This window comes from Akebia trifoliata, chromosome 2 (genome assembly GCF_017979445.1).
Source record: "Akebia trifoliata isolate Shusen 1 chromosome 2, ASM1797944v1, whole genome shotgun sequence".
Taxonomy (NCBI): domain Eukaryota; kingdom Viridiplantae; phylum Streptophyta; class Magnoliopsida; order Ranunculales; family Lardizabalaceae; genus Akebia; species Akebia trifoliata.
Genome location: NC_141376.1, coordinates 18,780,376 through 18,798,455, shown reverse-complemented (window position 1 = coordinate 18,798,455; position 18,080 = coordinate 18,780,376). Strand labels below are relative to the sequence as shown.

The following is an 18,080-nucleotide window of genomic DNA, read 5'->3' as shown; positions in this document are numbered from 1 at the left end:
AATACGCACGTGCACTTGCGAGCATAGCCCCATTGCACGACCACCCCTCTCTCAATATATTTAGCCTTGATGCCTATTAGTTCTGCGACTTGAAATCGTTATTTCAAGTGTCGGGGATGAACACATCAAATCCGATCATCAACCAACGACGTGCTTACTTTGGTATGCATCGAGGTTTAAAGATCAGGTAGTCGTGAAACCACCTACTAGACTCATGCATGTGCCCGATTAGATGAGGTAGGACACGTGTTATCAAGTTTACATCGACCCCCGAATAAAGTTGTATTTGCTTGAAGTTTTTGTCAGGCCATGAAGCCCAAGTTGTAAGTCTAAGAAGGCAAGTTGTATAGGCTTAAGTATGTTCATTTTCTTTACTTATTCTCTTATGTAAGAGGGGAAAATCTGATTTTGTATTTTTTTAGTCATGCATATTATCAAAAAAGCAAAAGAAAACAAAAAAACAAAAAAATGAAAAATGTGTTTTTTTATTGGCCCAAGCCAAAAACTAGAGGCAATGTACCTTATTTTGGACTAACAAACTTAAAAAAAAAATTTAGTAAAAAATTCGTACTAGTTCGTATTTCAGGCACATATAGGTATTTTATACCTATCTGTGCTTGAAATATGGATGTAAAAAAAAAAATTTGCTTATTTTATTCTCGACATCAGTCTTGACAACTTTTGTTCTCAGGTTTATTTTTTTTTTACGTTTAAGGCTTAAAAATACTTAAATGGATAATTTTTTATTAAGCTTAGGGCCTACTCCTCTCCGCTTTGCTTTGTTTGATCAAAACATAACTCTCATACATTCTATCGATCAAAGTTGATCCCACCTATCGTGATACACTATCAACCTCTCCTACACTCAAATTCGTTACCGTCCATCATCAAACATCCAAAATGGGTCCACGACCTATATCCATCCAAAATGGGTTCACGACCCATACCCACTTCTAATTGGGTCCACGACCCATATAAACTTCCAAATAGGTACATGACCCATATCCATTTGAACTGGGTCCATGACCAAAATTCGTTACAATTGGATCCACGACCCAAATCTGTTTCAAGTGGGTCTACGACCCAGATCCATTTCAACTAGGTTCACGACCCACATCCGTTTCAAGTAGGTCTATGACCCAGATCCATTTCAACTTGGTCCACGACCCAGATTCGTTACAATTGGGTCCAAGACCCAGATTCATTTCAATTGGGTTCACGACCCACATCCTTTTCAACTAGGTCCATGACCCAGATCCATTACAATTGGGTCCATGACCTAGATCCATTTCAACTGGGTTCACGACCTACATCTGTTTCAACTAGGCCCACAACACAGATCCATTTCAACTGGGTCCATGACCTAAATCCATTATAACTGGGTCCACGACCCAGATCCACTCCACGAACCATATCGAACCAAGTCCATGAACCATATATGATCTAACAAGGCTGACAATTGATCAATCAACTCAAATGAATTCAATCTTTTTCAACAAAAAAATTAAAAAATTAATAATTAAAAAAAATTTGAAAGAGTCAATTGCAGTCCTTTATTAAAGTCGGTGCCTAGGAAGATCTTACCCTGTTGATATGAGGGGAATAGACTATGTCTATTCAAGGAAATGAGGTGATTCAAAAGTGTCATTGTGCGCTGCCTCTTCCCTGGAGATTTGACTGGCCGAAATTGATTTTATAAAATTGAATTGAGGGCTAAAAAAATGTCTTTTCAACTCTACTTGTTTGCAGTAATCCACTTTTTCAAAATGTTATATCGACTCCATGTCGATGCTAGTCCTGTGCTGATGTAATTTTTTTTTTCAATATTATACCGACTCTGTGTCATTGCTAGCTCTGTGCTGATGCCAACTCTGTGTTGATGCTAACCCTATGCTGATGTAGACTTCGTGTCGATGCCAGCTCCATGCTGATACCGACTCCGTATCGCTGCTAGCTCCGTGCTGAGATAATTCTATTTTTTCATAAAAATACTTTACCGACTCCGTGTCGATGCCAGCTCTGCGTTGATGTAATTCTTTTTTCAAAAGATTTTACCTACTCTGCATCGATGCTAGCTCCGTACTGATAAAATTTCATTTTTTCAAAATATTTTATCGACTCCGTGTCAATGCCAACTCCGTATTGATGCCAACTCCGTGTTGATGCCAGCTCTCTGTTGATGTAATTCTTTTTTCAAAATATTTTACCGACTTCGTGTCGATACCAGCTCCGTGCTAATGAAATCATTTTTAAATATTTTACCAACTCTGTGTCGATGCCAGCTTCGTGTTGATATAAACCTGTTTTCAAAACATTTCACCGACTCCGTGTCGATGCCAACTTCGTGTTGATGAAATCATTTTTAAATTTATACCGACTCCGGGTCGATGCCAGCTCCGTGCTGATGAAACCCTCTTTTTCAAAGTCAATCCAGCTCTGCGCTGATGCTAACTCTGTGTTGATGCCACTCCGTGTCGAGAAACTCTTTTTCTTTAAAACTCGTTTACCTTATAATAAACAACTTTACCTAACTTAATAAAAACATCATGCAGTTTCATGTTTTGTGAATAAGATAATAACGCTTGGTCTTCTGTACCCAAAGGTGGCCAAACGAAATAAATATAAGTAGCCAGAGGTACTACCATATTTTTTAAAATCTTCCACAGTCACCATGAGTTCTCCCGAACTAGCACAGCCCACAACGATAGAAACGTCAAATGTTGATCCAAGAATAATAGCACTACTTAAAATGATTGAGAGGCAAAAAAAGATGCTAAGTGCCATGTTAGCCAATGCCAACATCATACAAGCCCAAACAATGCAGCACCATGCTTCAGGGTCAAATCAGGATCTACCTGAGCAACCTCCGTAGGGACCACAGGCCACTATGCCTCCCGTAATGCCCAAATACTAAGGGCCACCACTCTATATTCCACAGAACCGACCACCCCCTGTGGTCATTCCTGATGACAAATGAGAGTACAGGGCCATAGAGGCCAAAAGTGAAACAGATGAAAATTGGCTTAGCAAATCGAGTCTCTACAAGAAGAAATAAGGAGGATGAAATGCCTCAACACTATGAGTGGAACTCAGTTCAAGGACTTCTGCTTCTACCCCAATGCTCAATTACTAGCCAAGTTCAAGTGTTCGGAGTTTGAAAAGTATAATGGAGTGGGGTGCCCATTATCACACTTAAAGTTATATCGCGGATCTATGTGCCAATACTATGAGGACGATAAGTTATTGATGCAGTTGTTCCAAAGAAGCTTAACAGGGCCATCACTCAAATGGTTCTCAGGATTGGATCACACACTCATTAAGAACTAGCAAGACCCGATAGAAATATTCTAGCATAATTATCGATTCAATACGGATGTTGGTTTAGATCGGAACGACATGGCCAAAATGACACGAAAGCAAAGGGAGATGGTGAAAGAGTATGCACAGAGGTGGTGAGAGTCAGCTTCACAAGTAAGGCTTGCAATGACCGAGCAAGAGATGAACACCACATTTATCTTGACACTAGGGCATGTCTTTTATACTCATCTGGTGGAGCATACTACGGGCATAGTTTCAAATCTGGTACAGGTAGTAGATTTGGTCGAGGAAGGGATCCGAACTGGTCTGATATTTGACTTTACAAGTTATGGATAGCAGTAGGGAACACCTCTCAGAGAAAACCAATGTCGATAGAAAAAAAGAGAGAAGAGACACAGGTTAACAATATACAACAAAATCGACCCCTCTTTATTCCAACACTAGCACCGAGACCATAAGCTCTGTCAGCTTCTTAGGCTCCAGCACCTCCATCAATCTGGACCCCTGCACCTCAAAATCCATTTCGGGCAAACCCTCCACCTATTGTACCACAAGCACCACAGTACGGGCATGGTCAAATAAAGTTAACAGGGTGTTTACCAGGTTACCAATGGCATTATCAGAATTATTCCCGATCTTGCTCAAGGGAGAATATCTCGTTAAGAGACCACCAAATCCAGAAGCTAAGAAGGTCCAAGGTACAATCCTAACTTATTTTGCGAATTCCACATGGGTGCTCTGGGGTACTCTACAGATCAATGCTGGCAACTCAAACATCAGGTACAAAACTTGATTGATAAGAATGCCCTCATACTGGATGGACCTGCCAACTCATCCCAATAACTGAACAACAACCAAAACCCCCTACTTACTCACAATGGAGGGGAAAATGGGCACGGAGTACATGTCATTCATGAAGAACTCGATTTCAATCAATCAGATTTGATAGCTCTTATCGGGGCAAAAATCAAGGTCCACTCAACAAAGAAAGCAGGAACATCCACAATTAACATAGTCAACCATTACATGACAACTCCACATTGAAATACACAACCGCCACTCAGATTGGTTGACCTTACCATCCACTCCACTCCTCAAAGTCCCGATACTGTTACTCGACAACCCCTCATTATACCATATACATTGCCAAGTCATCAAAATACGACTTGACCACCCTTTCACATACCTTACAGTTCATCATCACGATCACCACTCGTTATTCCCTACACTCCACTAACTCCTCAAGTAGCTCCTTCCACTACCACTACATCTAAATCATCACCACCACGCTTCATTCTCCATGTAAAACCTGATCCATCCCCAATCACCATACGCACACCTAAACCCTTCCATATAGTTCTAACCAAGCAGTCCTTTGGAGCTACGAGACTACAATTACTACAATCACAGGAATCAAAAAAATGAAAAAGGCAATGGTGGATTGGCCATATGATGAAAGTAGAGAGGTGTCAAAGGGCATCGGTAAAAGGGGTAAGCATCAAGAAAGAAGTAAAAAAAACATCAAAGGGGACAGAGGACGAGAAGAGAAAAGAAAAGGAGAAGGACAAGATGAATGAAAACGACAAGGAAAAAGAAAAGGCGAAAGTGGTAGATAAGGAAGCAACAGACGTCATTAAGCTCATTCACAAGCAACAGGCTCAGATCAGTATTCTAGGTCTTTTACAGAAATCAGAAGAACATCAGGAGGTACTGTTGAGAGTCCTGAGAAAATTTCATGTACCTGCAACCACTTCGTCGGCACAATTGGAGTAAATAGTAGGTCAGATCATGGCCCCCAACCCCATTATCTTCACAGAGAGCGAGTTCGTGCCAGAAGGACGAGGGCACGTTGAGCCACTAAATATCATGATCATATGCAAGGACATGATGGTTGCCAGGGTATTAATTGATAATGGCTCAGCTCTTAACGTCTGTCCTTTTGAAACATTTCGCAAGCTCAATGCCGACTGGTTGTATGTCAAGCCGAACAATAAGGTTGTCTAAGGTTTCGACAGTTCAAGAAGGGATTCGCTGGGAGAAGTGAACCTGCCTATCACAATAGGCCCTTGTACGTTCGAAGTAAGGTTTGAAGTTATGGAGATACCGACAACCTCTAACTTACTGTTGGATAGACCATGGATCCATATAGCAGGGGTTGTACCTTCCTCGTTGCACTAAAAAATCAAATTTATCATGAGGCAAAGGATGATATCAGTATTGACAGAGAGTTTATTCCAGTTAGGAGTGCTCTGGATGTGCCATTCATTGACATTGAAATGAAAAAAGATAAGGCACTCTACCATTTCGATCAATTTACTACTGTTAACCACGTGAAAAAAGGGAAGGAGAAGGTAACGACAAAGCTATCAAAAACAAATCTGATGATTGGTCGGGTTTTGAAGAAAGCAGGTTATCAACCCAGACAAGGGTTGGGACCAGGAGAAAAAGGAAAAGCTACGTCGGTCGAAGCAAAAAAGCATACTCCTTATTTCGGTATGGGGTTTAGGCCCACGAAAAAAGTTATATAAAGAATGAACGATAAGAAGAAAGAACTTCGACTAGCGAGAAAGCAAAATCACAAACCAAATGTCTGGAATCTGGGTGAAGTTCCTCACATCAGTGTCAACTTTTCGAAGTCTCAAACTAGACCTGATAGCTTATCAGAATCACCACCAAAAAGGCCAATAAGAAAGAAAAAAATGATAAATTTCAAACTTGTGCACGTTCAAGAAAACTCAATTGTTGAGTTCCAATCATCCTTCATAGAAGGTATTGATGTCTTATTCAATGGGGATTCCAATGAAAGTCCATCAGAAAAAACTTGAGAGCCCACAAAAGAGGAAGCAACTGAGAACATAGGAAAAGAATCACCTTCCCCCACTAGCATCGACTGGGCATCAGTTTTCATCCCACTAAGCTTGGGAGGGACTATGCTCTGACTTAACAAAGATCAATTGAAGATAATGGTTATCTACGAACCATCGACCAAACCACCTAACAAATCACTTTCTCATCTCATCTGTCCTCTCAGAGAAGGAGAAGTCTTGATCAACTGGGAGGAATTCCTGTTAATCCTTGAGGCTACTGAGGCCTAAAAAAATGTCGTTAAACGAATCTAGTTTGTCCGAAGATCATAATAAGCCCTCGTCCTCGGGAAAAGACTATTTTGAGGGCTCTCTATCTTTACTAATGAATTTGCATAATTATTTTTCTTATTTCAGATATCCAGAAAATCACAAAAAAATAAATACTACTCAAAAATCAAAAAATTCTCAAAAGATAAAAAAATAAAAAATCTTTCAAAATTACAAAAATATAGATACTTTTCAAAAATTTAAAAAAGAGTTTTCAAGAGATCTGTGTCGATCAAATGAGTACCCAGATAAAATAAAATTTGAATGGGACGAGTATGATTTTGATCTTTAACTAGACTTCAACCTCATGGGGATCGAAGAAGAATCTAAGGATGAAATGTAATACCACCCAAAGAAATCAAATACTTGGTAGACTGTCATGAGAAAGGTGTTTAGCCAAACATCGGGGATACAGATTCAATATCTTGGTAACGAAGAGGACCTGCAAATTGTTAAGATCGGAGCCTTATTAACGTCACAATAGAAAGAAGAAATGATTGAACTCTTACGGAAGTATCAGGATGTGTTTGCATGGTCGTATAGGGATATGCCTAGGTTAGACACAGATCTGGTTGTCCTCAAACTGCCAATCGCTACCGGAAACAAGCCGATCAAACATAAACTAAAAAGATTGAAACCAGAATAGACCCTCAAGGTCAAAGATGAGGTCACGAAGTAGTTCGAAGTAGGATTCCTCGTAGTTTCTACGTACCCTGAATGGCTAGCTAACGTCATCCTAGTACTCAAGAAAGATGGGAAGGTATGCATTTGTGTTGACTACCGAGGCTTGAACAAGGCAAGTCCTAATGATGATTTTCCACTTCCACACATTGACACTCTAGTCGATAGTACAATAGGGCACGACATGTTCTTGTTTGTGGATAGCTTCTCAGGCTATAACCAGATAAAAATGGTAGAAGAAAACCAAGAGAAAACTGCATTCAACACGCCATGGGGCACTTTCCACTACAACATCATGCCATTCGGGTTGAAGAATGAAGGGGCGATTTATCAACGTGTAATGACTGGCTTGTTCCATGACATGATCCATAATGAAATGGAAGTTTACGTAGACGACATGATCGCTAAATCCAGTATAGGAGAAGACCATCTAGTAAAATTGAAAAAATTGTTCGACAGACTAAGGAATTATAGTTTGAGGCTAAATCTGGTAAAATGCGTATTCAAGACAATATCAGGCAAGCTACTGGGGTTCATTGTCAGTAGAAGAAGCATCGAGATAGATTCAACAAAAATCAAGTATATCCTCGAGATGAAAGTACCTGTTTTAGAGAGAGATGTTTGGGGATTCTTGGGGAGAATACAATATATTAGTCATTTCATTGCTCAGTTCACGCCTATCTATGAGCCAATTTTATAGCTACTTAGGAAGGATATATTGAAGAAGTGGAACAAATACTGTTAGGAAGCATTCTACAAGATCAAGTAATATCTGCTCAATCTCCTAGTCTTGGTCCCTCCTACTTTAAGGCGACTCTTGCTGATGTACATCTCAGTGCAAGAAATGTTAATGGGATGCGTACTAGGGCAACACGATGAATTTGGATGGAAAAAACAGGCTATCTATTATCTCAGCAAGAAGTTTACTGAGTACGAGGTAAAATATTCGACACTTGAGAAGACTTATTGTGTATTAGTCTGGGCATCTCAACGACTACGTCATTATTTTCTTAGTTACTCAATTATGCTTATTGCCAGAATGGACCTCTTAAAGTACCTTTTCGAGAAATCGACATTAACGGGTCGTATAGCGAAGTAGCAATTTTTATTATCTGAGTTTGACATCACCTATGTCACTCAAAAAGCCATCAAAGGGCAAGCCATCGCCGACCACCTAGCCAAGCACCCGTTGCCTGACTACGAGCCATTAAAAATGAACTTTCCAAATGAAGTCATACTACTCACTAAGGTTGAGGACGATGATAAAGAACCAAGTTGAAAAATGTACTTCGACGGAGCATTTAATCAGAAAGAAAATGGAATAGGGGTAGTTTTGATCAAGCCAGATGGGTCACACATGCCAATCGCCATTAGATTGAAATTCCAATATTCTAACAACGAGGCTGAATACGAAGCATGCATGACAGGGTTGAAAGTAGCATTGGATATCGAGGCAGATAAGATCGATATTTTTGAAGATTCAAGCCTAGTAGTCTATCAGACGACTGGAGAATGAAAGACCCAAGAGCAGATATTGGTCCCTTACCACAAGTATCTAGAGGAACTAAGGTCGTGTTTTGATAGGATTTCATTTACATATATGTCGAGAGCTAAGAATCAGTTTACAGATGTACTGACTACATTTTCTTCTATGATCAGTATCTTGGAAGACCTAATCACCGACCCCATTGAGATTAGAATTCAAGACGAACCGACTTACTGTCTACTTGCCAAAGTAGAAGAATTTGAAGAGAAGTCATGGTAATCGGACATCAAGGCATATCTCGAAGATCGAACCCTCCCCTCAAATGCAACGCCTAATGATCGAAGGACTATTCAGAAATTGACAGGACAATTCTTCTTAAGCAACTATTTTTGTATAATAAATCACATCACGAGGTCTTGTTCCGATGTGAAGTAGAAGTAGAAGAAAAATGATTAATCGAGACTGTACATAGTGGAGTTTGTGGATACCACATGAATGGTCATATGCTAGCGAAGAAGATTATGCGGATGAGATATTACTGGACAACAATGGAGAGTGATTGCTATCAGCATGTCTGCAAAAGCCATCTATGTTATATTTATGCCAACAAGATCAACGCTCCACCATTAGAATGGCACAATATGATCACTCCTTAGCCTTTTTTGCTTTGGGGCATAGACATCATTGGACATATCTCACCTAAAGCTGCAAACAGGTATCGTTTCATCTATGTTGCTATCGATTTCTTTACCAAATGGGTAGAAGTTGTTTCATATGCCAACATCACAAAGAACAACGTCATGAAGTTTGTCAAAAATAATATTATCTACAGATATGAGCTTTTCAGCGGACTAGTGACAGATAATGCCAAGAACTTCAAGAACCAAGATATGATCAAGATGTGCGAAGACTTCCAGATCACTAATCACAACTCTATACCCTACAGACCTAAGATGAACGGAGCAGTCGAGGTAGCCAACAAGAATATTAAGAAAATAATCTAGAAGATGGCGGTTACGTATAAAGATTGGCATAATATGTTGCCTTTCGCACTTCACACCTATCTAATCTCATTCAGGACCTCAACTGGGGAAATTTCATACTCACTAGTATACGGAATGAAAGCAGTCTTACCTATAGAGGTTGAGATTCCCTCCCTCCGGATCTTAAAAGAAGCAAAGTTAGATGAAACTAAATGGATTCAGGTTCGGTTTGATAAATTGAATTTAATTGAAGAAAAACATCTTGCAACCATTTGCCATGGACAGATCTATCAGCCACGGAGAGCTTATGCCTACAACAAAAAAGTCAAGCCTAGAGATTTTCACCAGGAGACCTTGTTTTGAAAAAAAATTTGCCAATCCAAGAAGATGCTAGGGAAAAATTTCGACTAAACTATGAAGGACTATTCATTGTGCAGAAGGTAATGACAGGAGAAGCTCTGATTTTCACAGAAATGGACGGATAAGTCTTCCCGCAACCAATCAATGCTGACACAGTCAAGAAATGCTACACCTAAAAACTGATCTTGAGATGACGAAAGGCCATCTGTGCTATTTTGAAAACAACAATCTAACCCTAGTCAACCCTTTTGAGCCATCACGTTCATTTCTTAACCTAAGACTGAGGCAAGTCAACAATTATATAAAAAGAAGGGTGACAAAAGAAAAAAAATTCAAAGAGTAACAGAAAAATCAAAAGCATCAAAGTACTCCTGACCTGCATGAGAATAAACTGTGAACGACTAAAAATACAAAAAAATCAAAAAAATCAAAAATTCGGACACTTGATTTGAGCTTGACCCAAATCTCTAGCCTAAACAAGATCGAGAGACGCTGGGAGGAGACATAGATCACCTTTTCGAAATAAAAATAGACGAATCCCATAACTAGCCCACTTTAGATAAACTAAGACCCAAACCTTAACTTTTTTGTATCTTTCCACTACCATAAGCTTAAGCCAATGTTTTATCTTATTAAAAGTCTTTTATGATCATGGAATGTTTTAGGGCAACACAGTGACAATGACAACACTAATGATCTTGTTAGTTGTTGTTAGACTCGAGAGGGGAATCTAGATCTGATATTTAAAAAAAAGTGTCTTGAAGCGTAGAATAGCCGATCTTGCTACTCAACGTGGGTTACCGAACCACGAAAAATCGTTGGAAAACTCGAGAGGAGAATCTAGATCGATCACTAGAGTCGCTAATCTTGTGGTTCAACTTGAGTCACCAAGCCACAAAGACACAGAGACTCCGAGGAATTGTAATGAAAAATAAAAAAAATACATGTATAGTTTGAAAGGGCATAATGAAAACCTGAAAGGGCACTATGAGTAAAAAAATCAGACTATGGCAAGATCAAAGCCACCGGCATGATGAAAATCTAAAAGACATCGATATGCAAAAATGTGAAAACCAGGTCTGGTAAAAATCGTAATTATCACCAGGGGCAATAAGGGTAAAAAAAAACTCCTCGCCCGCAAGAGTATAAACTGTGAATGGCGGAATATTTTCAAAATCCCAAGACCCAAACAGATAATAGTTTTCCAATACCAGGGTATTAGGGATGACTCTAAAGGAATCAAAAGAGCAATTGACATTTATATCCTCTGTGGTTGGCAAAAATACCAAGATCGTCACGACCAAAGATTTTACAAACTCTAAATTTATCGTCCTCATTTGATAAAGACATTTCGTAAAATTTTAAAAAGAAAAACTACTATTTTAGCCGATGATGAAAAATCTAGGACTTATTCAAACTTCAAGTTTTCAAAGCATTAGATACACCTGCGGCCAAATAAGTAAAAACTTATTTTCTTTTTTATTTCAAAAGTTTCACATTATATTTTTTGCTAACAAAAAGAAAATACAAAATATATGATGCCAATCACACGTCTCGATGAGAAATGAGTCAAGTCTCTCTTTCAAAACACGAATTCGAATAGCTTGCCCCATTATCACCACCTTGGTGTCCGAAGCAGCACAACTCACTAGGTAAAACATAAAGGCATTGAAGCAAGGACCCTGAGCAAGCCTTTCCTAAGATCACTCTTCGGGCCTACTGAGGCAGATAAACCATTGATTATCGAGCTTGCGGTTTCAACAATGGAAGAGCTGATCCGAATGACCCAAATTGGGGAATCCTTATAGATGCGAGGCCTTGATGATACTTATGAGATTCTAAATGAAGAAGAGTACATGAGAACTTTTCCTAGGGAAGTTGGACTGAAACCTTTTGAATTGAAACATAAGTTGCACGAGAAAGTGCCATTGTAATCATGAATCATATTAACCTTGTTGAGATCCTTATACATGTGAATTAGTGGTCCATTGTATTTTTAGCATTGCTTCGAGAGCAATGAGTCTCAAGATCGTATCAATAGGCATAGTAGGAAACTGCTATAGAGCCCTTCAAGTGATGATAGCAGAATTTCAAATCCCTTTACCTCTTATTTCGACCTGAGAAAGTTTCTTTGTAAGGTATTGTAAACAACACTCCGAGGGAATTTTGGTGGTTGTCGATGTGTCCTTGGACCATTTACGTCCTAGCCTGATATTGAGATGTCGAAGAAGGCCATCTAGCTGTGTAATCCAAGAAAAGCCGAATGGTTACTCCAAGCTTGTATGGATTGAACATATTGAAGTGGATGACAAAGCAGTTCACACTATATATAAATCACTGGTTAACTCTGGCCTTGGATTTGGAGCAAAGCGATGGGTTGCTACCTTAAATCGATAGTGCGAACGCCTTGTAAGTGTTATGGCTAGTAACATGCCGGCTAGAGATATTGGTGTGACAACGAATCAAGAAGGGCGAAAGAGTATGTTGAAGCTAGCTGAGAGAATGGTGATGAGTTTTTGTTCTGGTGTGAGTGCTTCTACCGCTCGCACATGGACCTTATTACTAGGAAGTGGAGCTGAAGATGTGAGGGTCATGACCAGAAAGAGCATAGACGACCCAGGCGGACCTCCTAGTATTGTGCTAAGTGCAGCCACTTCTTTCTGACTTCCTATTTCACTAAAGAGAGTCTTTGATTCCTTCTGGAATGAGGATTCTTGGGATGAGTGGGATATCCTTTCTAACAGTGGTGTTGTTCAATGGTCAAGATCCTGGTAACTGTGTATCTCTACTGTGAGTAAATACTCTAAATTCCAATCGGAATGACATGCTGATAATGTAAGAGAGTAGTACCGATGCAATAGGGTCGTTCGCAGCTTATGCTCCTGTTGATATTATTGCAATGAATGTGTTCTAAATGGAAATGACCTAGACTATGTAGCCCTCTTGCCTTCAGGTTTCGTTATACTTTCAGATTGGCCAACAATTCATAGAGGTGGAATTATTGAGGTTGGGTCTGGGCGATCTCTCTTGACCGTTGCATTTCAAATCTTAGTTGATTGAATTCCAATAGTAAAACTTTCTTGGATCTGTGGCAACTGTTAGCAACCTTATCGCTTATACCGTCGAAAAGATCAAAGATGTCCTTACAAGGGACAATGCATGAATTAGGAGGATTAACTTATGGTAAAAATAAAATAAGACCCATAAAAGAAGATAATAAAAAATGGGTTTTAGGATGTAGAAGAAAGAAAGTAAACAAGTCAAGAACAAACCTTACATTTAAAAATGAAAAAAAAAAAAAAAAAAAAACACAAAAAAAATCAAAAATCAAAAATCGAGAAAATACAAAAAATTAAAAATCGAAAATCAAGAAAATGCAAAAAAAAAAATAAATAAATAAATAAAAAGAATTTCAAAAATCCTTTCGAGTTCCACTCAACTCCGATTTGTTAAAACACGATAAAAAAATATCCGAATTTCAAAACTTATCAAACTTTCATCAAATCTGAGATCTCACACGAGCTCCACGCCATCGAGATTAAGGAATTAATAAGGCAAGGCTCTATTAGACCTTATGCTTGATTAGCCATTTTCTATAAAAGTCATCAATTCAATTGATAATTTGAAGTCATGTTTCAGTAAGTTTTTTGCCCCATACAAATAGGGTTTTAGTCTATTCTTTGCAGTTCTTTGCACGCAATTCTTGCAAAGAAGGGCAGCTGTAGACACCTCAATTTGAACAGGCCCCTACTTGAAAGGACATAAAATATCGATTTTCCAAATAAATGGGCCAATGGGTCTTAAGGCCCAAATCATTGAAAAGTCACATTTTGATCGAACCAATGCCCCTAAGACGTCCTAAAGTTTTAAGGGCTCGGCCTACCCTACGCTTTCCCAATATACGCAACTCCACTTCCAAAACCAAAAATGCAAATTTTGGATAAAGTTTACCAAAAATGCCCGATTTGCCAACACGTGGCATTTTGATTAATCCAATAATTTTAAAATCTTAAAAAAATTGATAAAATTAAAATGAGACTTAGGACACCTATTACTTCCTCTACCCTCACCGCTCCATTTCCAAATCTAAAAAAACCTAAGCCCATCTAAGGCCCACGAACCCATAAGTCATCTAAAATGTATTTCTCGCATTATCCCCTAACCCAAATCCAATCTCATATCATCTAAAAACCTAAAATGTTCCACCCTCCTAAATCCAATCCAAAATGATCCCAACCAATTCCTAAAACCCAAGCCCAATGCCCTTAAGCCCAAACCCATATTCAGTTCACATCTAACCCACAACCCTAACCCATAAACCACAACCCACATCAACCAATCACTCTTTTTTCATCAAAAGGTGACACATGTCATCACCTCCTCTCACCTCCCTCATCAAACCACCCACCACATCACCTTTCTCTAAAAAATTAACTACCCACATTATCTTTTTTCTAAAAAATCACATCAACCTACACCCTCCTCTAACCTACCCTCATTACTCTTTATAAACCTCTATTCTTTCAAATCAAATACCTCCAACCCATACCTCCCCCTAACCTACCCTCATAATTCCTTAACCCCTATTATTTCAAATCAAACACCTACAACCCATACCTCTCCCTAACCTATCATCATCATACCTCTCCCTAATCTACCATCATCATTTCTTATAAACCCATGTCTACAATCTAAACCTACACCAATCATCTCAAATCAAACATTAATTCTTTTTCATCAATTAAATCTAAACTCCTAACCTCCATACATCTTGCCATATGTCACCATCTCTTTCACCCTCCCAACCACCCTCTTATACCATCCATTCTCTTAAACTAAACACCACTCAATCAATCAACTATCTTCTTAAACACCCATCATCTCACCTCACCAAACACTCCACCCAAATGGTTTGGGTAAGATCCAAACCATTTGGATCAAAATATAAGCCATTTACCTCCATTACATAATTATCCCTTTCCCAACTCCTAATTTCATACCCCCCACCTTTAAAGCATGTGTCATTATCTACTTTCTCAAATTTTATCCCATTATATCCCCAAAGTATCCTCCTAACACCTATAAATACCCTTTTCTTCTCCTAAAAATAGTGATCAAGTCTCACAAAAAAAAATTACTCTACTCTCTATTCTAAATTCTCTACTCATCTCTCCTATACTTTCTCACACGAATTTCAAAAGAGTTACATTCTCATAACTCATTAAGGACTCAACTCAAGAAGACATAGAAGAAGAAGGAAGGAAAGAAAAGAAAAGAAAATCTTGAAGTTTCAAGGTGGGTCAAAGCAAATCTCTCATTTTCCTCTCTACTCTCTCCATCTTCCTCTTCTACTATCCCCCTCTTCTCTTTGTTTTTATTTTAGAAGGACTTAATATGCAATGATCCCCCTCCCTTATCTTCGGTAGATCAGACTTTGGTCCGGTCGAAAGTATAAGGGTTGTAATCCATTTTGAAAATAAAATCAATTTTAATCTCTCAATTGTTTTGAGGCAATTGGTGTTCTGGTTCTTCTCAACTCATGAGAATGAACCCATAACCATAGCCAATATTTTTCAAATCACACTTAGCTACCGAGGAAAATGATTCAAAGGATCATATCCTTCAATGAGATGATTCTATAATCAAGTCGAAAATGAATCCCTACTTAGGGAACAAGCCTCGATATGTGACACTTTACTTTTGTTTTGCATTTTCAATTAGAATAACCGAGTTGAGTTGAGGTTACCATCACATGATAAGGAGAAAAGGGTGCCTAACACCTTTCCTTTTCTCCAACTAAGCTGCTTACCCCGATCTCAAGGTTGGATCGATACATTATCCATCGAGAGTCACTAAATATCAAAAATGGTAATTTTTCAAAAATATACATCGGGTGACCATTCACATCCACTTACAATATGAATGGTGGCGACTCCAAACCTTAGTAGACGTGGCCATCGTAATCGCGAAATCACGTATCTATAGGCACGTTGCTGAACTACAATAAAATGCTTATCTCGTGTTTGTCAAAATACCTCTATCAATTTATACTTAGATGAATGCATATTATGAATGAACACTATACTATGTGTGTCATGCTAAGAATATTTAGATTTTAAGTGAACTTTTATTTGTTTACAAATTAGAGATTAGTCGTGAGAATGGATGTAGGCATATTGCCGATCCATTAGATGTCTTATGTCTCGTGCATGTTTTCATAATGCCGTAATTTACACTTGAATGTTTTAAATGTCATGAGATGCCATGAATGTCGAATAGGTAAATAGTATTTGCATGTGCCATTGAATAACATGGTTAAATGAATATTTGAATTCCAAGTATATTTTCGTTAAATGCAAATTAGAGACATAAGTGTAAAATTGAGGCTAGGTGAATGATTTAGAACACATAGTCAAATTATCAATCTAAGTTAAAATTAGATAAATCGAAAGAAATTTTAATTATACTATTCACCCCTCCTTTAGGACTAGATATGGTACGAAGCATGTATTTTTAGAAAGTTCTGAAGGGACAAGTAAAAGTTAATTTCTTTGGATCAATAAGAGCAATGGGTATTTGGTTGTACCCGGAGTAACCATTCAAGAAGCAATGTGAGAATATCCTACTAGACACTCTAAAATTTGGTGAATGAAAGGTAGCGTAAAGTAATTTTTTGGAGTCATTAAGTTGAATTTTCTATAATTGATACATACTCTCCATCTAGTTTGGACTCGAGTGGAAATTAATTCATTGTTTTGCTTTACCACCACAGTTATACTAGACTTCTTATGAATAGCCTGAATGGTACTTACCCAACAATTGTCGACAATGGGGTAGATGATACTCATATCTAGTAGTTTTTTTACTTCACTCCGGATTACATCTTTTATGATAAGACCCATCTCTAAGGTTCTAATGAAAGTTTAACAAAATCCTCTAGACAAATGTGATAGATTACCATGGATGGATTAATTCCCATAATATCAACTATTGTCCAACCAATAACTTGTTGATGTTCTCTCAAAACTTGTAATAAGTTTTTCTCCTAGAGTACACTGAGGTGAGAGGAAATTATTATAGGTAAATTTTGATTTTTGCCAATAAATGCGTATTTCAAAGTTTTTAGAAGCACTTTGAGTTCTAATGTGAAAGCGCCCTCGATCCGCGGGGTACGCGGACCCGCTTTTGACCCTTGAGGTTTGGGAGTCGCCACCTAGTTATTACGGTCTAAGAACCGATCAATGACTCTAAACGGATAAAAACTAATCTAAAACCAAAAAAAACTGAATTCGGGGATCAAGTTACGGGGTTGGAAGGTGTTAGGCACCAACCCCGCCCGGCCGAAGCCGGTCTCTACTAAATTCCCAAGTAAATTACATTGCTAAAACCTAGATAAAAATAGAAAATAAAAAAAATAATACCTTTCCGATGCAAGGACTTTACTCCCTCAGATCTGACAAAAGAGCTCCTTGTACCGTGCTCCCTTGCTACGTTCTATTTCCGGATTTGTCTTCGGATCTCCGAGATCGAGGTATCTCCTTGTTCTTGAATCTGAACTCTTCAAGTTCGTTGAGGATTTGGGGGTGTTTTTAGAAGGCTTTTGGGTGTTTTCTAGACTAAAATTGAAGGAGGGATGTTAGCTAAGGAGTTGGGGCTCCAAAACTAGGGTTTATGGGGGGGCTAGGGGAGCTTCTAGACCAACTTCTCTTAGGGTTTATATTTTGATACGAAAATAGGGTATGAGCACCTCTATTTATAGATGTTTTTAGGGGTTGATTTGGATAGAGTTAGTGTTTAATTAGAGATCTTTTAATTAGAGTTGTGTTTTAGTTTGACTTGTTTTAGGTAGAATTGTGTTTTAATTTGAATTGTTTTAGGTAGAATTGTGTTTTAATTCAAATTGTTTTAGGTAGAATTGTTTTTAAGTTAGAACTCTATTAGATAGAGTTATTATTTAATTAAATCTCTATTATGACTTTTGGTCTTATTTGATTGACTTTTAATGTTTTGACTTTAGTCATAATTGATTGACTTTAAGTATCTTGACTTTAGTCTTGCTTAATTGACTTTAATTTTGACTTCAGTCTCACTTGATTGACTTTAATACCTTGACCTTAG

The 18,080-nt window shown here is 38.3% G+C and overlaps 1 pseudogene; it reads left to right on the top strand.

Moving 5' to 3' along the window:
* Nucleotides 1–5,106: 5,106 nt before the first annotated feature.
* On the top strand, nt 5,107–13,125 carry LOC147409864 (homeobox-leucine zipper protein MERISTEM L1 pseudogene; annotated as a pseudogene).
* Nucleotides 13,126–18,080: the final 4,955 nt, after the last annotated feature.